General features: G+C 60.1%; 1 protein-coding gene across 2 annotated transcripts in view; it reads left to right on the top strand.

The window, feature by feature from the left end:
• The window catches only part of TAFA5 (TAFA chemokine like family member 5), a 190,607-nt gene that overhangs the window by 53,711 nt on the left and 117,359 nt on the right, over nucleotides 1-19,537 (top strand). The gene's annotated exons all lie outside the window — the stretch shown is intronic.

Below are 19,537 nucleotides of genomic sequence, written 5' to 3'. Positions count from 1 at the left end.
GTACCTTCGTAAGTTAAAAATGTTCCCTCCATATTACATTTTTAATCACATGAGTTAATTACTCTTTAGGGAGGCTTTGGAAATTCTGGGAAGGAGAGTATTACGGATTTCGAAGAATGAGACTGAAACTGTCATTTTAATGAGAATGCAAATGAGAATTGTTAAGGTTCAGTGAAGGTCACAGCGGCTTAATCATCAAATTATTATGCCCACTTATTGCCAGTAACAAGTGAATGTTAAAAGCTATTGTTTTAACAGATTAGACCTCCGAATTATTGTTATTTCAAACTTTCCCAGGTGTTCGGGGTATGATTTAAGAATTAGTAAATGCTGGGATCCCCTTCACACCTAGAATCCCCTCCTGCACGTGTTCATCTTCACAAAGGGGTGGGCGCATGTGTCCCCAAATGTCAGAGTTTTCGGGATGGGCTCTGCGGAGATGCTGTGGGCAGGCGTGTCATCCACCGGTGGTCCTGCCCCCTCTCGGGCTCCTCTGTGTCTGAGGAGGTGGCTGGACAGTGCTGTTGGGGAGTGGGCCCCAGGGGGCCATGTGGCCATGGCGGCCAGGACTCAGGGTCAGCGGGGGTGGAGGCTGGGGGGCGCTCAGGTAGCCGCCAGCATCAGAGGGAGAGGAAGGGGATGGAGTCACCCCGTCGTGGGACCCACGCCCTTGGGCAGCCTGTCGCCTTCCACTCACTGCTGACTCCGGGGCACGGCCCAGGGCGTGGCGCCTGGCACATGGCAGGCGGGGTGGGGGCTCTGTGAGTGTCTGAGGGTGGAGTGCAAGCTGGTGGCACGGGGTGACTGTGGGGTCAGTGCTGTGCGTGGCCCTGCGGTGTGGCTGGCTCCCTGGGCTCATCCCACCCGCATAGGTGGTGCACCCCTCCTGTGAGGTCAGAGCAGCCCCTTCTGCTCCTGCGGTGCCAGGGGCGCAGACCCTGTCCTTCTGCGGCCTTGGGGTATTGCTCCGAGGCAGGGGCACCACCTCTAGCTCATCCCCACGGCCTTGTCTGGCATATTTACCTTCACGCGGCGGAAGTTCGGGGGCATCTGTGTCTTCAGAAGGACGGAGGGAGGAAAGGAGACAGGCAGAAGGGAATAGTTAACCCCGGAAGTGCCCGGGGACCCTGGAGCACCCCCAGGCTGTGGGTACCCGGTGGACTGAGGCCTCCTGCAGCCAATGACTCCCTCTCCAAAGGGCTTAGAGGAGGGGTGACCTTTGCTGGGGCACCTTGCCTGAGCCCCTCCCCCATGGCTGAGGAGGCAGGGGTTGGGGCTGCGGGAGACCTGCCCGAGGGCCCAAGGCTGAGGGCCCGGGGTCATGTCCATCTCTCCAGGGGCAGAAGCAGCATCCTCCCAGACCGAGGCCCCCAGAAGGCCAGTGGGGCTGGTCTGAGACACGCCCCCCGCCAGGCCGGACCTCCACTCTCCTTGCCCGAGAGCTCTCTAAGCTGGGTGTCCTGGTGCCTGGGACTCGTGTCCTGGCTAAGACCTCAATCTCTGAAGGCTGTTCCTCGGGGCAGTCAGATGTGTTGGTAGTTTAGAAAGGGTGACCTAGGGGACCACCCATGGGACCTGGGAGTGGCAGAGGGAAGTCTCGGGCAGAGGAGGTGAGTCTATCTTGGCCAGTGGGGGGCTCCAAGGGGCCTGGGGGAAGAGGTGGGGTTCCTCGGATGACGTGCTCCCCAGCCCCTGCCCCCATCCCCCGTCCCTGGGCTGCATGGAGGCTGGGGGGAGCCGGCCAGCCCCTGCCACGGAGCAGCCCCCTGGGGTTTGGTGGGGCAGCGTGGCTATCTGTGCATCTAGATCCCGCGTACCACAGGGAGAAGTAATTAAATGCAATAGATGCTGAGGCTTCCGAAATTACATTATTTAGGAGCGGCAGCTCGCACACACACACAGGCTAAGCTGCGGATAATTAATAGATGTATTTAAATCGGCCTCTACCATCTGTATTCACCCGGGGAGGGATGCCTCCCAGGGAGGCCCACGCTGGGACACCTTTGGTTTGTGAGAGGAAAGCTGGGAATCCCGAGAGCGGCCAGGGCAGCAGGGCATGCGGGGACCACAGAGCCGGATCCCCGGCGGGTGTGATGGGGCTGTGGCCCTGGACCATTGGATGCGGCTCCCTCAGATGGCCAGGTGGGGTGCAGAGTCCGGCGGGGGGACACGGATGCAGGTCCCTCGGAGGTGCTCCTGGTGGGGGATAGATCCCCGGTGAGAAGAGCCACAGGGACACGGGGGCACCTGCCCTCCCCTGGTCGGGCTGCAGCCGGGCCCCTTGCTGGTCCCAGCTCCGTGTGCAGCCGCAGGGGCCTCACATTAGGATCTGACAGGAAGCATCTCGGGCAGCTGGTTCTCAGCCTCCGTCCTCTGCCCACATCCCACCTCTGGGTGCTGGTCACTGCCCGGAAGGAGCCACAGGCCCTAAAAGGACGCACGCAACTTCCTGCGGCCCAGACACCGGTTAGCTTCCAGAGCCTGGCGTGCGGGTCTCCCTTCCGAGCGGCCAGCCCAGGCACGTGCGGCTAACGCGGGCGCAGCCACGGCCTCCCCTGGACCTCACGGCTGGCCCTGGACCGCAGTGTCAGTCTGTGCTGCCGGAGGCTCTGCTGGGGCCAGGCGGACAGCGTCTGAGTCTCAGGGTCCTGCCCAGCTTTGAAGCGGGGGGGTGTTTGCTGCGAAGGCCGTGGTCATCGCTCTCTGTTGATGGGGGCCTGGGGGTGAGGGCAGCGTGGGCCGGGGACTCGGCACCCCCTTTGGTCCCATGGCTGGTTGTTCACAGGCAGTTTCTGGGCTCCTGCTACGCCTGCTTGCTCCCCAGAACGTGCTAAGAGGTTTCAGTGCCAGCAGCCCTGCCCCCTGAGGGGCGTCTCCGTCTCCTGCCCCCCTCCCCTGTTCGCCCTCTGCCAGCTGTGTGGGGTCAGCACCTCATCGCACCCCATGGCGCCTGCCGTCTCTTCCCTAAGCCCTGATGCTGGACAGTGCCTTGGGCCCTGCCGTGCCCCCGGTTAAGTCACGAGCTCTTTCCTCGGGGGCCGGATCAGCTGTGTCCCCACCCAGCCCCTGCAGCCAGCAGGTGCTCTGTAGGTATGGGGGGAAAGGCTGAGCAGTGCAGAGAAGCTGGGGAGCTCCCAGGCCAGCCTGCAGGGTGCGGGGTGCAGGGTGTGCGGTACTCTGGAAGGAGCCCTGCATGCCTGGAGCCTGGGGCTTCTTTGAGAACCAGATCCTCTGGACAAAAAGGCTGCCGCGTGTTTGCTGTAACATCCCCATTCTGAGGGTCTCTAGATGGGGAGGTTGGTGTGAGAGAGACCCCTGATGCCTTGGGAGGAACCTGGGGTCCCAGACTCAAGGTGTGACTTAAAATCTCATAAAACAGCCAAAACCCATTAGGAGTGTCTCCCTCTAGAGGTGGCCATGGGGAATTCTGCGCAGGCTATCAACAGCAGAAGGGGAGAGGGGAGTGTCTGTGGGGGGCTGTCGTGTGGCGCTGGCCCCCTGGGTCGTCCCTGTGCATCCCACGTGGGCCCTGGGTAGCAGGCCCCAGAGTTTACCTGGAGGCCTTTTACCCGGAGAGGGCGGAGCTGGCCCAGAGCCTGTTCTGACTGCCCCCCTGGGGAGCGCCATTCTGAGGACTCTGCCTGGGCACCTCCTGACCCCTCTCTGTCCTGCACCCCTGCACAGTCATGGGGGAGGCCGGGCCTGGACCCACATCCTCCTGTTGACTCCTCACTGTGACCTTGCAGAGCGACCTTTCCCGCCCGTGGGCACTAGGGGAGCTCCGAGCATGGCCAGCGCCTTCCTGGAGCGAGTCCTGGGGATGGAGGGGCTCCCTCACGGGCCTGGGGAAGGCTACTGGGACGGAGCTAGGGAGGCCCACCCAGTGGGCTCAGAGGGAGCCGTCGGTCCCCCCGGGCCTGGGGGAGCAGGTCGGGGAGATGCTTCCTCCCACCAAGCATCTGACACCGGCTCACAGGGTCGTGCATGCACTCCCTGCTCTGTCCTGGGGGAAAAGCAGAGGATGACACAGTGAACTGGTCCTCGGACGGAGGAAGACAGCACACACAGAGCCGGTGTGGCACCTGCACCCGCGGTCGCAGGGACCAGGGGCGAGCGCCCAGCTGTGGGGTCCGGGCCAGGTGACAACAGCGGAAATGACATGGGAGGGGTGTCGTGGACTGACTCTGTCCCCCAGACTCATGTGTGGAAGCCCTAATCCCCCAGCACCTCAGTTGAAGATGAGTCTTTACAGAGGCGATTAAGGTAAAATGAGGTCACAGGGGTGACCTCAGTCCCACAGGACTGGTGTCCTTATTAGAGGAGATTAGGACACAGACTCACACACAGGGATGACCACGTGAGGACATGGGGAGAGGACGGCGTCTACAGTCCAGGAGAGAGGCCTTGGGAGAAACCAGCCCTGAGACACCTGGATCTCAGATTCTAGCCTCTACGACTGGGAGACAGTAAGTGTCTGTGGTTTAGGCCACCCCATCTGGCCCGTGGCGCCCGAATGGGAGATTCGCCCCCCACACCCCCGGCAGCGGTGCCCCATCTCTAACCTCCCCAGGGCAGAGGGCGGAGGGAGGGCCACCTGCCCATCGGAAGGGTCAGCACAAGCTCCTGGGGGACGGGGAAGGCGACGGGAACTCCCAGATGGACGGCGGCCGGGCCGGTGCCAGTTCATTCTCGCCACGTGCCGCCTTCCCGCCATCCCAATGTGGTCATCACCGCGTTTTCGCTTTCTGTGGCCGCATTGTAATGGGAGCTTGTGTTCACTTTGCTGGGAGCTGCCAGATCGCCGTCTGCTTCTCTGCAGCACGCGCACTCATTTGCTACTTGCCCTGGGTGTTTCTTAAAGTCGCGCGTTTTCCACCCAGACAAATTAAGTCTCGGTTTGAAGGCGTCCCTCTCCGGAGCTGACATCTTGTGTGTGAATAGGCATCGCACCTCTCAGGGTGCTGGAGCTGGGATCACCTGCATCTTCAAGCAGCCGATTACTTACAGGGACGCAGCCTCGAAGCCGATAATGAAGTTATCGGGTGGAGTCAGGGCCCGTATGGGTTTTTGCCGCGCCCCTGCCAGGGCCAGTTTGAGGGTACGCTTTGGGAGCAGTGGCGGTTGGGGAGAAGTCTCTCTGTCCCTGTGTGTCTTAATCCATGTGGCCGACCAGGACACGTGTCCTGAGCGTGGTCAGCGTGCAGCCACTGGGAGACAGGAACCTGGAGACGGGGTCCAGGAGCCGCGGGCAGGCGAGCCCCAGCGGGCACGCGGACTGGACGCTGTGGACCGAGGTGTGAGCAGGTGCACTGGGCGGGCTGTGGCCACTCAGGAGGCCCAGACAGACCCTGAGTGCCTGTGAGCCAGAGTGACAGGAGACGCGTGGTCCACCTGCGGGCATCCACTCACGGCCACCAGGGCTCCAAGGGAGGGCATGTGAACAGATGCTCAGCGCTAAGTATACAATTAGCAGGTGTTGTATGTGGACTGAGTCACGTCCCCAAATTCATAGGCTGCAGCCCTAACCCCCAGTGTGATGGCGCTGGGAGGTGATTAGGTCACAAAGTGGGGCCCCCGTAGGGGGACTAAGGGAAAAAGAAGGGCGTCTGCAGCCGCAGGAGACCCAGGAGGAGAACTGCCTCCAGAAACCGAGCCAGCAGCGCCTGGATCTTGGACGTCCTGTCTCCAGAGCTGTGAGAAATGAAGGTCTGCTGTTTCAGCCTCTGTCTGTGCTGTTTGTCCCGCAGCCCGGCTAAGCAGGTCAGCGGACACCCCGTTACCCGATGTGGGCCCCCAGCAGCGGATCTGTTCTGAAGCCGATGAGGATGGAGGGCTGCCGGGGTTGCTTTGAGGAGGGTTGTCCTGATAGCCCCCGGGCGAGCGGGTGACTGGCCCTCGGAGCCTCTGCGACCCCTCCCCCCCAGCCCCTCCTGACCATGGCCCTCCCATGGCCTTGTGGTGGCTGACCCCGGCTCTGTGGCAGGATGGAACCGTGCCAGGAGTGGGGTCCGGAGGAAGGCGATGTCCTCTTCTCACTCCCAAGTTCTCAGGGCCTCTTGCTGTGGCCCCCGCAGACACAGATGGGTCTTCTGGGGCCGACAACTTGGGGAAGACTGACTTGTCCAGGCAACCGGGGCTGGCCTGAGCTGAGCCTTCAGGAGGAGTAAGGAGCCGCGGGCGGGGTCCGGGCGAGGGCACGGCGTGAGCAGGGCTGTGGATGTGTGTGTGGGTGCGGTGTGACTGGAGCCCTGGGGGTGACAGAAGCGCGGTCCCGAGGAGGGGGCTGGCTGGAGGGGGCACAGTGCCTCGGGGCCTCAGGAGGCACGCAGCGTCTCAGCCTCGCAGATGAGTGTCTGGGTAGCAGCCGCCGGCCACCGTCTTCTTTCCTGGGACGCTGAAGCTTCCAGGCCGCAGTGCCTTTGCAGTCAGGATGCAGGAACTGTGTCTCCATGGGAGGGGCGTCCCCATCGTCTCAGCAGGAAGCCATGTCTGTAGTTCTGGCCCCGTCGCTTCCTGGGGCCGTGTCCCCGTGAGCCTCTGGGTTGGTGCCGGGCTGGCTCTTCAGCACTGATCCGTCGGGACCCCGACAAAGCACCCGTGTTCTCATCCACAGCCCCCAGTCACTGGAGGCCATGGCTGGGTGCCCAGGAGCCCAGAGGGACAGACGCATCAGCAGAGCAGGGGCGGTGGCCTAGGGGAGAGCCGGAGTCCGGCACGGACACCAGGCCCTCATCACGCAGCAGAAAGCACGCCTGAGACCCAATGGCAGCCGTGAAAGCCATGCTGGCAGCTGGCCGTTCTCCGTGGTTCCTGGATGCACGGATTCCGTGCTGTTCCTGCCCCTGCGTCCCCGGGGGAAGGTCTGTGTTGTGGGAAACACTGGGCTCCTGTGGGTGTGGCCGTCGCAGGACCCTGCTTCTCAAGCTTGGAGCGGCCGTCAGGTGTGGGGTCCTGGGGGTCCTGGGGTCCCGGGGACAGGAGGAGTGGACGGGAAGGTGCACGTGTGATGATGACAGAGGACACCTCACCCGCCTGGTCCATCAGGAAAGCCGTCCTGCCGGCGTGGCCGCAGGGCTGCTGGCCTGACCAGGTCATGAGGGTCCACCTGCTCCTGCCGTGTGGTTCTGCGGGATGCTGGTGCAGCTCGGTGCCTGGCCGGGTGCGCCCGCCACAGGCGCTCAGAGCATCCTGCCCATGTTAAAGGTGGGAACGACACAGCACTTGGAGAGCAGAGCCCTTCCCTTCTGTGCGGCTGCAGGAGCCTCCTGCCTGGATCCCTGTGGTCCCAGGCCGGATGTGGGAGTCTTCTGTCTGCTCTGGGGACCGTGAGGCTGATCCGGAAGTGAGCTGGGGCCGCTGATGTCAGCACCCAGCAGGCACAGTGGGTGGGTTTCTACCGCGTTTAGGTGAAAAATGCACCCAAACTCTCTGTGCCTTGTCCGCCCAGGCCCTCAAGGGCACCCATGTTGTCATTTAGGCCTTGTTCTGGTTCATGACCGCGGTTTCCACCTCGGGTCTCAGGCGTGCTTTCCGCTGTGTGAAGAGGTCCTGGTGTCCGCGCCAGAGGGCTCTCCGCGGGGCCTCCACCTCTGCTCTGCTGACGTGCCCGCCCCTCGGGGCTCCTGGGCACCTGGCCGTGGCCTCCGGGGACCGGGGGCCATGGATGAGAACGTGTGAGCTTTGCCAGTTTATAAACCTGACAGTTTATAAAAAGTTTACACCCACTTTCTTATTCACTCCTGTCAGTAGCTTGCAGGATGGCCGGGGCCAAGGTGATGGACTTTTGTTATTACCGAGGTGGGGACGGTGACACCAAGGCCCAGCGTTCCTGCTGGGGGCCCGGGAGAGCCTCAGGGTGGGCTTCAGGGAATGGCCTCTGGGGGTCCCGTAACTACCTCTTAGGGCCGAGGCAGGGACTGGATCAGTTCTGGACACACAGGCAGTGCCCAGTAAAGGTCAGCATGTCGCTCCCGCTGCCACTACTGTTAATATCCCCCAATCCTCACTCCCAAGCCCCCTTCTGGAAAGTGGGGTGCGTGGGATACTCCCCAGCAGCACTGGGGACCCCACAGCTGGCCCCTGACTCTGGTGGGGTGGCCACGTCTCTGTGGGAGGCCTGGCGTCCCCCCAAGGGCGGCCATCACACCCGAGGAGGGGTGGCCTGCACCCTGGCTGGGGAACCCCAGGGCCAGGTCACAGCCTCGAGGGCCATGGTGCCCCCACTTCTGGTTCTTCCCCAGCAGGCGTGTGTCTGGTCACTGGGGGTCAGCACAGGGCCTGACCCCTTCTCCACAGGGAGAGGGGTCACTCGCAAGATCTGCAGCATTCCCCAGACCCACTGGGGCCACGCCCGAGGGCGGATGCCCCTCTGTATAGGGAGTGGTGCTGGGGGTGGGGCCCTGGGTGGACCCCAGGCCAGCACCTGGGAGGGCTCCATGCCCAGCGGGCAGGGCTGCCTCCAGGCCCGATGCTGGGCTGGGTCTGGCCTCCTGCTCCCCTGCAGCCAGGCCACAGCCCCCGACCTTCAGCCCTTTCTCTGACATTTAGCAAACAGGGCCAGCTGCCACCTCCTTCTCGGTTCTCAGCCGGGCCCTTGTGTGGACCCCGTGAGGATTCCTGCAGACGAGTGGCCGATCCTCACCCCGGGGCTCGTTTGTGCATTTCTCCAGAGGGAACGGCCGTGGGCATTTAGGCTGGAAGGACAAAGGGATAGTGTCCTGAGTCTTGAATGGTCTGTCTGGCCTCGCCAGCAGCTTGGGGGGGTGAGCACGGAGCTCTTGAGGGGATGGGAGAAGCTGGCCCAGACATCTGAGTCCCTGGATGCAGAATGGTGGGCGGTGATGCTCCCAGCGTCTCCTTCTGGAAGGCCTGGTCCCCGGAGGCAGCCTGCACCTCTGCTCAGGTGAAGAGATCTTGCTGCCCTGGTGGGTCAGCTGCTCCCGGGAGTGAGGGATGCCCGGCTCCCTCCGCCTCTTGCACCCACTACTGGAGCGGGCCTCACCCGCAGCAGGAGTGGCCACCCTCCGAGGGGCAGTGGTCATGGCGCATTTGGTTTTGCTCCAGCTCACCGAGCAGGGTTGCGGGAGTACCGGCTCCTGGATGGACAGCTTCTGCAGGTCCTGGAGGCTGAGGATCAGGGGCCCCGGGGGAGCTGCTGGCTGGCATCCTGACTGCCCTGCCGCGAGCGAAGGCTGCTCTCCCACCCACCTGTCTTGGGCAGTGCCCCCAGGACCACGTCGGGCTCCTTGCCTAGGACTGTCCCTCCTGAACCCAGCCACTCTGGGAGGGCAGCGTAGACTGCTCCCCAGCTGTTCTCTTTAGAAAGGGTGCCTCAGCCTGGGCTCCCCAAAGCAGCCCGAGATGAGGCCGGGCCTGCAGGTGGTGTTTGGGAGTGAGTGGAAGGAATGACTGTGAGGACGGGCTTCGGGAGTCGGGGGGGGCAGTGAATGGCGGGGGGAGGGTGGTCTCAAGTCCCTGCTGTGGGCAGCTGGGCTCTGCCCTGGTGGGAGCAGAGGAAGGCTGCCCACAGGAGAATAAGCAGAGACTGTTAGCCAGAGACTGGGGCACGGCGGGGGGCCGGGGAGGCAGCTGTACCGGAGAACGGAGGCTGGGTTCCAGGTGCCTGGCAGAGGCTGGGCCTGGGGAGGCTGGGCCGCCAACCAGAGCAGGGCGTCCCTGTGACTCGCTAAGGGCATGTTTGGCTTCTCCCGGGTGGTCCTGCGTTGGGATCAGGGAAAGAAACAAGGGAAGCTGGGGGTCACTGCCCACATGCTGAGCGTCTGGGCTGATAGCTGTAAGGTAGGCTGGGGGTCAGAGTTCCCTCGTCACGTGTGGTCTGGCCAGTGTCCGTACAATGCCACCTGCCTCCTAGTGGCCGGGGCAGGACGGATGACAGGGGTTGGGGCCTGCAGTGGCGAGATGGGGGTGGAGCAGGAACCAGAGCCTGCCAGCCTGGAACCTCTCTGGGGGACACTGGCCATGGTCGGGGCGGGTGGGAGGCTGGCTGGAGCCCCTGGAGGGCCCACAGCCTCAGGCTTGGGGTGGGCCTGGGAACATGTGAGGGCTGACTCGAGGCCAAGTGCTGGGCAGGGGCTTGGGGCCCGAGATCACAGAGCGGGCGTGGCCTCCTCGGGTGCCGGCGCAGGGGACCGGCGAGCTCTCCCAGATGTGGATAGTAGAACAGGAGCACAGATGTCCCCAGATCCGGTTCCTATTACAACAGCAGCTGTGGGGAAGCCTCCGGCTCCAGCTTGAAAAGCACGAGATGCTCAATCGCAGCAGCATTTACAGGAATGTTCAAAAGGCTGTGGGGCCGCCAGTCTTTCACCATTTCTGGCTCTGCCTGGCTCAACCTGGCTTTCTTTGCCTGCTTTGAGCAGAATCTGGCATTTTTCTCCCTCAGATGGAGGCCTTGCAATGTCTGCATAGAAGGCTTGTAATTCTCAGGTCTTAGCTTTGGGAAGGTCTGCCACGTTAGACCTCCATCTTGCCACCCACCCAGCCCCCTGTTCAGCCCTCAGGAAGCCCCTATTGACCCCAATCACAGCATGTGCCTCATGGGGCTGGGACTGCCCAGGAGCGGCGTCCGTTCCCTCCAAGCACAGGCTTAGGAGAATGGGTCTGGGTCTTTCTCCCTCCTGAATGCTCCTTGCTTGGACCGGAGCTAGGCATAGGTAGGGGATAGATGGATGTACAGCTGGGTGGATAGAAGAATGGAAAGATATATAGATGGACGGATGGGTGGGTGGGTAGATGAATGGGTGGATGAATAGATGTATGATGCTGTACAGATGGATGAATAGATGACGGATGGGTGGATGTACGGTTGGGTAGATGGAAGGAAAGATGGATAGGTGGATGGATGGATGGATGGATGGATGGGTGGATGGATAATGAATGATGTATGGGTGGATGGATGGCTGCATGGACAAATGGATGGATGGACGGATGGATGGGTGGGTGGACAGGTGGAGGGATCATGAGTGGATAGATAGATGGATGGTGGATGGTGGACTGATGGATGGACAGATGGATGATGGATAGGTGAAGAGATGAAGTAGCTCTGAGAATGGTATAGCCTCTGGGTAGCGAGGACAGGCAGGTGGACCCAGCCCTAGCCCAGCCCTTCCTTGCCTGACTCTAGGCAGACCCTGAGCTCCCTGAGCCTCCGTTTCCTCAGAAGCAAGTGGGAACCTCTGCCTCAGGAGGTCGCTGTGAGGACCACCTGTGATGAGCAGCGCAGGGCAGAGCTCCAGCCCTGATCACAGCCCGGTGTTTGTGCCCAGGGGCCACCCTGCCTGCTCTTCTGCTCACCTCAGTGGTCTGGGGGCTCATGCTTGTTGACACAGTGGGTCTAGTTCCTTCCTTTCCCTCTGTCCCGCGGTGTCCCCTCCCATGGTTCGGCGGCAGCCGTCGCCCTTCCCCGTAGGAAGGGGCTCCCATTGTTTCGAAGGTTTTGCTACAAAGAAGCTGCCCTGAGTCACGTGTGAAGGGCTTTGTTCTGCGCCTGCAGCCTGCTCTGGGCATATTCTGAGGATGCGACTTTCAGATGTAGGGCGGGGACATCTTGAATTTGACTCTATTTCCTCAAGGACTCTTCAACAGGAAATCACTGTTTTTAAACAACACCAGAGTCTCCATGTTTGCTTCCCGGAGGGGCAGGTGAACCCTCACTGGGATGGTATGAGCCGGCTGCGGGCATCCTGCCCTTCGCTGCCCCCGAGGCGCGCAGGAGGGCAGCGCGTGCACAGCTGTTCCAGGGGCTGGGAGCATCGCCCGCCCGCCGCGGGCAGCGGTTCCCTCCCAGGCTCATTAGGAGACACTGAGCGGACGGGAGGTATCAAGTTCACCTACAGTGTGAGAGTGTGGTTTACTGCTTGATTTCACAGGGGAGGGCAGGGCAGCAGCGGTGGGGGCAGAGAGCTGCGCAGGTGGGCTAGTGGGGCAGGCGAGCCGGCCAGGTGCGGGGAAGCCGCCGGCCCCCAGGAGGCCAGCCTGGGGCGGCACGTCCGCTCCTCCATGAAGGCCCTGCTCGCCTTGCCCACCCCTCACTCAGTCCTCACCCGGCATCACACCCTCTGGGCGGGCGAGGTCCTCTGGGTGCAAAGCTCCCAGACGCAGCCCTGCTCGCTTGGAGGCCCGGGCCATGGCTGTCGGGGTGCGGGCGGGGACGGGGTGCCAGGAGGCGGGCTCAGTACGTGGCTGCTGCCTGAACCTGGCCGGATGGCGAGCTCCAGGAACCGGCAAGGTGGTCCCAGAGCAGGGAGACAAGGGCTCAGCAATGGTAGCTGTGAGTGTCGGGCAGGGCGGCTCGGCACCGGCTGGTGGGTTTTGCTGAGTTCATCACCTTTCTCCTGGGGGTGCTGGAGGGGCCCACAGGAGAAGTGAGAGCGAAAGAGCAAACACTCCTGCCGTGCGGGTCTGTCTGCGTCTGAGGCTGACCCTCCCTCTGGCCTCAGACGTCCTGAAGCACAGCTGGTGGTGAGAGAAACTGACCCGCACGCCCGCCCCCAGCCCCAGCCCCAGCGTTCCGGTCACGCTCCCTCCGCTAGCGGCCTTGCCGTCCACCGCATCCTCCATCGCCGCCCGGGCATCTGCTCTGCTCCCTCCTTCTGCTCTAGAGAGAGGAGAGAGACGGTCTGGAACTCACTCCCCCCACCCCAGCGCTGGATGTAAAGGGCTAATGGAGGAGTGAGCCCTGCCAGGGACTCTGCCCTTTACCCTTTACACAGAATCAAAACTTGAGCTCAAAGATGCCGTTCTGGGGGTGACTCCAGACAAGGGCTGCCACACGGTGAGCCCCGCCCCCCGACCTCCCTGGGGTTTGGGTGCTGCCCCTTCCAGAGGGAGCAGAGGGAAGAAGACGTTGCTGGGGGCCAGCTCTGTGCAGTGCCCGCTGCCTGATTAGCTCCGACCCAAGTCCAAGCTCTCATGAGGGATCGAGGGGCACAGGGACTGACAGCTGGCCAGCAGTCACACGGCCGGCCAGCGCTGAGCTGGGCCTGGGGCTGTGGCCCTCCAGCCAGAGCGCTAGCCCTTTTCTTTTTCTTTTTTTTTTTTTGCGGTACGCGGCCCTCTCACTGCTGTGGCCTCTCCCATCGCGGAGCACAGGCTCCGGGCGCGCAGGCCCAGCGGGCATGGCTCACGGGCCCAGCCGCCCGGCGGCATGTGGGATCTTCCCGGACCGGGGCACGAACCCGTGTCCCCTGCATCGGCAGGCGGACCCTCAACCAGTGCGCCACCAGGAAAGCCCCCGAGCCCTTTGCTTCACCTCAGGCCGCTGCTGGCTGCTGGTTGGACCCCTTCCCCTGGCCCCGTCGCCCTCTCTGATCTCCTTCAACCGTGCGGCAGTGCTGGGGACCCACCCTCCTGCTCTCGGGGATGGGGCCACGGGTGGCTCCGTGTATCCTGAATCCCAGTCAGCCTGAAGGAGAGGCAGCCTGGGCGTGGGGTCCATCTCCGCTGGACCCCCAGGTGCATAACTGAGTGGGCACTGATGACAGACGGCCCTGCCCTCAGCGCTCAGCTTTCCCATCCGGGGGGTGGGGACCCCTGCTGCTGTGCGCGCAGCACTTAGCACGGTCCCGGGACGTGGTGAGGACTCAGGGTGGGGCAGGTACTCAGCGAGGGGTCGTCGTGGGAAATCAGTGGGCATGTGGCCGAGCTCGGTGGATGCAGACTTCTGCTCAGAGGACTGTGGGGACTTGCAGTCCTAGGAGTTCCTGGCAACCACAGGGCCTGGCCCAGCCCGATGCCTGAAGTGATGCCTGCGGGTGACGGGGGCCTGCAGTCACTGGGCGGGGGCACAAGGGCGACACAAGCAAGACCCTGCCTCGAGCACACATGGACCCGGCTTCCACGCAGGATCTAGAGCTCCAGGCGGTGGGCTCCGTCCGGGCTGCAGGATGACAGAGCTGGCTGTCCTGTCAGCCGTTCTGGGGGTGACTCCAGACAAGGCCGTTCTGGGGGTGACTCAGGTGCTGGGAGAGTGGCCTGGGAGCTGCCAGCACCCACCAGGGGGGCCGGGGGCCGTCCTTTCCTCGCAGACCCCCTGCCAGGTGAGCCCTCTGCTGAGGTCTCCCCTCCCCCCTTGGCCTCTGCCTACTCTGCCTTATCCTCCCTGGCACCTCCTGGAACCCACCCCAGATCTTTTCTCAACCGACCCCCTCTGGACCCAAGCAATGTCGTGTGGTGTCTCAGCCTCAGAAGCCCCCATAGGGAGGCCCCCACATTGTCCCCCCCCAGGTCTCCTCCATCAGTTCCAGACCCTGCCATCTGCCCACTCCCATCTCCCCTTAGATGCCTATAGTTGGCCCCAAACTGAGCTTGTCTGAAACCAGACACTCCACCCGCTCCCAGCACCCAGCCCCTCACACGTCTGCTCCCCAGTATCCAGGCCTCCTGTGGGTCTTCCCATAACTATCTCTAAACCATTACCCGTGTCTGACCGCTTCCGAGTGACTCCCCCACGGTATCCCCGGTCGTCCGGATTGTCGGTGACCTGAGCGGCCTCCCTGCATCCTCCCTGGTGAGCCGATGGCCTCTTCTCTTTAGGACGCCCACCCTGGTCCCAGTCGAGCTTTGCTGCGGTTCAGCCGTGAGCACAGAGGCCTGTGGCTTCGGCAGCACGATGGCTGAGCCTGGGATCCCCGGGAGTGGCCCTTCCTCCGCCCGTCCTATCCTTGCTAACCTGCCCCATCTCACCCCTTGCCCCTTCTATGTGCTCTTGGCCAATTCAGGCAACCATGCAATTTGAGTATCACAGTTTGGTCTGGGTGCCCTTCTGTTTTGTGGCCTCTGGGATGGCTTGTCTGGGGGTGAAGCTGGAACCTTCCAACCTTGTCTGGGGGTGAAGCTGGACCGTAGTGGGGAGGCAGTCAAGCTCAGGGGGGCGCCCAGCCCTCCTGTCCCAGGTGCGCGTCTGCAGCTCCCAGGGAGCCTCTCCTCCGTGTTTCCCAGTGTCAGGCCTTGCTTACTTGTCACATTAATTAATTATTCTTGCTGACGGTGGGGCAGGTCCTCTGAAGTGACCTGCGGACGCAGGCTCATCCAGGTAAATGGTGGTGGGCACTTTCCAGCCGTCCCCACAGCCCTTGCTTTGATCCCTGTGAAGGTGAGGCCCGCGGCTCCGGGGGCTGCCCTGCAGGCCTGTTCTCCTCGCCCATACCCAGGAAGAGGCAGAGCTGTGGCCCAGTGTCCTGGTCCTTCCCAGGGCATCTGCAGCCCCCAAGGCTGCACTGGATTTGCCCCAGGTCTAGATCCCAACTCCTCCCCCTCGTGGCTTCCTGTACCTGAGGCCTCCAGGAGGCTGCAGGCCTCGTGGCATGCTCACCAGCAAATCGGTCCTCTCTGAGAACCCTGGACTCCAGTCCCCTGGCCCCTGAGCCTGCCAGCTGGGTCCCCGCCTGCTGCATCTTCCTGGTCCTGCCCCCTCCTGGGATACTCCACTGATTCTCTTCCACTTGGGTGACTTCCCCCTATCAGCCAGGGGCAACACTCCTACCCCTTCTGCTGTCATGGCCTTTGGTTGTCAGAGTGTGACACTTCATTAAAAACATAGCTGTGACAGCCTTTATTTTGTTTGTATCTTTATCTTTCTAGATAAATATTACTGCCTCGTTCTCTTCAACAAGTGCAGACTATTATATGGACAAAACACAATTTATTTACAGTATTTTTATGACACTAGGTTTTCTCAAATCACAGAGCTTAAATGGCTCACGTTGGAAAAAAAATCAAATAACAAATGAGGGTTCAAAATGAAAAGCAAGATTCTGCCTGTCTTCCCCACACCCTGACCTTTTCCCCAGAGACGAAACTGTTCATCATCTGGTCCTTCCTGCTGTAAATTGTGTTTATTTATTTTTACCCAGTGTTGTGGCAGTAAGTGCTGACTTCAATGTTCATTCCTTGACCCACCACCTCTGATCAGCCTGGTCAGGGCCTCAGCACCCCTCACTCTGAGCCGGAAGAAAGCAGAAGCGCTGCTTCAACACCATACCTTCCTTTGTTCCATGTAATTTAAAAAAAAAAAAAAATCAAGGTTTAAGAATGTATATTTATCTTTCTACTATAAACATTTTTCTGCGCTCTGTCTACTTGTGGATTTAAAAACTTATAAAGAAATCAATGGCGTTTACAATACTACTCTATAAATATTGTTCAGCAAAGATACTGGATTTGTGACCAGAACTATGAAGAAAGAGAGAGAACATTTTACAGTGAAGGTTCTACCGGTCGAAGATTCTTCCAAGTGTGAGGGCCTAATGTGTTTTTAAGCACATACTTCACAGCTTATTTCATTTCTAAAGAGTCAAAGATGCTAGATTTTCTTTTATCCCATATTCCCACATCTGATTCCTTGATTCCTTTCTCTGCTGGAGTGTCACTCCAGGTCAACTTTTGTCTCGGGTGCATGGCCAGTCAACTGAACCCTTGTGTGCCCTTAAGTGGGAAACTGTGTCGGCAGTCTAGCTGGGTATAAAATTCTAGATGCTGAAACTTTTCCCTTTAGCCCCCAACGACCTGCTCCAGTGGCTTCTAGAAGCCGTGTTGCTAATGGAAACCCTGGCGTCTCCATCTGTTTCTGACTTCACAAAACACACCTTATTGGTTCTTTTTATTCTGCCAGCTTCTCAGAGTTTCTTGCATCTCTTGGGTCTCGGTCTGTCTGTTCAACCTACTCTGAGTCTGGGGGCTGCAATCCGAGTATGTGTTCAGTCGTCTGAGTTTTCTCCTCTGTGTTGCATTTTTCCTTCTCCTTTAGAATTTCTATAAGTGAAAGTTTGATGCCCAGGATATGCCCTGCATGTTTCAATTTGTACCAACCTTCCCATCTCTCTCTCCATGTGCTCTCTGTCTGGGAAGTGTCCTTTACTTCCCACACACCCCTGTTTCCAGCCATGCCCATTTTACTCCTCAGGGCATGCCCTGGAGCCTAACATCGGTTAGTCCTGTTGATTCCCGAGACTTTCTTCTTGTTCTCCTGGTTCCCTTTTTTTTCATGGTACCTTATTTCTTTTTACTGGTGCCACATTCTCTCCAATTCCTTTGAGAAAGATGTTATTTAGAATTATTATTATTACCTTACTTTTCCCTGAGTCATTACTGATTTCTGCCTCCTGAGGGTTAAGTGTTAGAGTATACCTGTCCTGGGTCTTCCTTCTCTTTCTGTAAACACCTGGTGGCCCTGCCTGCCAGGTCCTCTCTGCACAGGAATAAGGGGTGATGTGAGTACAGGCACTGGTCAGTGTGAGTCACCCTTGTCCTGGGTAGCAGCTGGCTTCCTGCTTAACCGGGAGAGTTGACCGTAGGTTCTCTGGGAACAGGCAGGGTGTATGGACAGATGGGCATCCCTGGAAGAAGCAGGGGAGCTGGTGGGGAAGCGAGGGCCCAGGCTACCCTGATGCTGGCTGGCCATAACCTGGGGATGTTCGTCCACCTCCCCCCTGGGGGACGGTCCTGCCTCTGACCTCCGTCCCTGCTTGCTATGGGTGGCCAAAGATCTCCACTTTGCCCTGCTGTGTCTCTCTCCTGCTCTCCCTTTCTCAGAAGAGCAGGGGACTCCAGGCCTTGTTTGTGCCAGAGGCCTTTTTGGCAATCTGGCGATGCCTGTGAAACCTTTCTCAGAACACCATAAAAATATATAAGATTACTAAGGAAACCAGTTACACCAAAATGCAATTTCAAATGTTGGGAAACCTATTTTGATATAGTAATATGTTTGCTTCTTTATTAAAACATTACATAAAAATGTCTGGCGGTGGGACAACCATAATTTGAAGTCAGGGTGATATTTCAAGCTGTCTGCAAGAGCTGTAATGTGATATGAAGATCCCTGCAATTTCTGGTAGTGACAAAAATCACAGTTACACCTAAACTCCTGTGAGCCTGCATGCTCACTTGAAGGGAGTGTCAAACTTCAGTTAAAGACACATTAAACAGAGGCACATTTGCCCCATCTGGTCCTTACCTCCAGCCCTCTGGGGACTGTCCCCAGGCAGAAGACCCCTCCCTTTGTGGACAGCATTCTTCTGGCTCTGGCCTGAGCCTGACAACAGCTGTCTCCACGATGCCCCCCGTGAGCACCGGGCCTGTGCCTCTTGGAGGCATTGCCTCCCCTTTGGAGTCACAGGTGCTGACGCTGGAGGACCTGGGCCTCCTTCCAACGTCTCTGGCTGCAGCCCCTCCTCTTCCCTCCAGCAGCTGTGGCCCCAGGACTCCCCACCCTTCCTGGCCTGCAGATTGCCCTCGTTTTGAGTCCCGACACCATTATGGTTTTATTATTATGTTTAAGCATCTCTCTGATCAGACCCTGGCTGTCCCCTCCCGAGGTACATGTGGTCCCCACTCTGCCATCTTAAACTCGCTTCCCAGTGGCACCATGGGCCTCCGTGGTTGCACAGCTAACGCACTCCTGTGGGCACCAGCCACGGGGCCCCCCGGTTGTCGCCTGTTACCTCTTCTAAGGGCACAAGCTACGCCACACACGTTTCCTTGCAGAAGGTCTCAGAGCCAGAGGAGGATGCTCCGGTCCCCGCGGCATAGCACCTCCTGTTGCACTTGTTGAAAATAGATTTACACCATGTTTCTCCTCACAAACTTTCTTTTCTTAATTCCCTTTATAGCAGGATCCTCCAAATGGTTAGTTTGTTTGTAAAAGTTCCCCTGGGGAATTTAGAATACTTTAAATTTTCAAAATTTCAAGTAGAAGGCCCCGGATCAGGGCCCAGTGGATGTCAGAGGCTGGCCTTGTTTCCTCCTTGAGGTCCCTTTGGGGTCCTGGGTGTGCGTATGTAATAAGCACTGGGTGACCCTGAAGCCTTCTGAGGAGGAGAGCTCTGCACCGGGTGAGGACTGACCGCCAGTGACCTTGGTGGAGGTCAGGCTCTGTTGTGTCAGGAAGGGAGGCTCTTCAGAGGCTGCGGCAGGTGGGGTTTCCTACAAAGTGCCTGGGGGGGAAGGCCAAGGACCAGGGTGGGGCTGTTACAGGACATGGGGCTCTGAGGGGCTGTGCAAGGGGAGAGAGCCCCCAACCAGGGCAGGGCCTGAGCTGCTTGGCCTGTGGGAGGCTATGGCCCCTTCTCCAGGTGGGGTCTCGGACCCGGCGTTCCCGTCTCATGGACATGATGCAGCTGGAGTGTGGAATCGCTTCTGGGCTGGCCTCCCCTCTGACCTGGGGCTGGCACAGCACCTCAGGCCGGGCAAGCTTGGAACTGGTCCTGGAGGACTTGGTGTCAGTGTGCCCAAGCGTACACGGAGGGCCTTGACCTGTCTGACCTCTAGGAGCCCTCCCAGGACCGGCCTCTTTCCCTTCCCGGCACTTAAATGTCTGTGCAGGAAGGAAGCAGTTTTCATGTGCACCCTTGGGCCTGCTCTGCAGGCCTGATGCTCACCAGGGCCCTCTGAGGGTGGGTCCCGTCCCGTCCTCCACCCACCCCACACGGTGGGGTTAGGTTCAGCCAGAGGCTTCCACCCTCACCCCCAGCCAAAGCTCTTTGCTGGGCATTTGGAATTGAATTGGAAATTCAATGCAGGA

The sequence above is a fragment of the Stenella coeruleoalba genome (assembly GCF_951394435.1).
Source record: "Stenella coeruleoalba genome assembly, chromosome: 11".
Taxonomy (NCBI): Eukaryota; Metazoa; Chordata; class Mammalia; order Artiodactyla; family Delphinidae; genus Stenella; species Stenella coeruleoalba.
The sequence above is the reverse complement of the archived record's forward strand: the minus strand, read 5'-3'. Positions and strand labels throughout refer to the sequence as shown.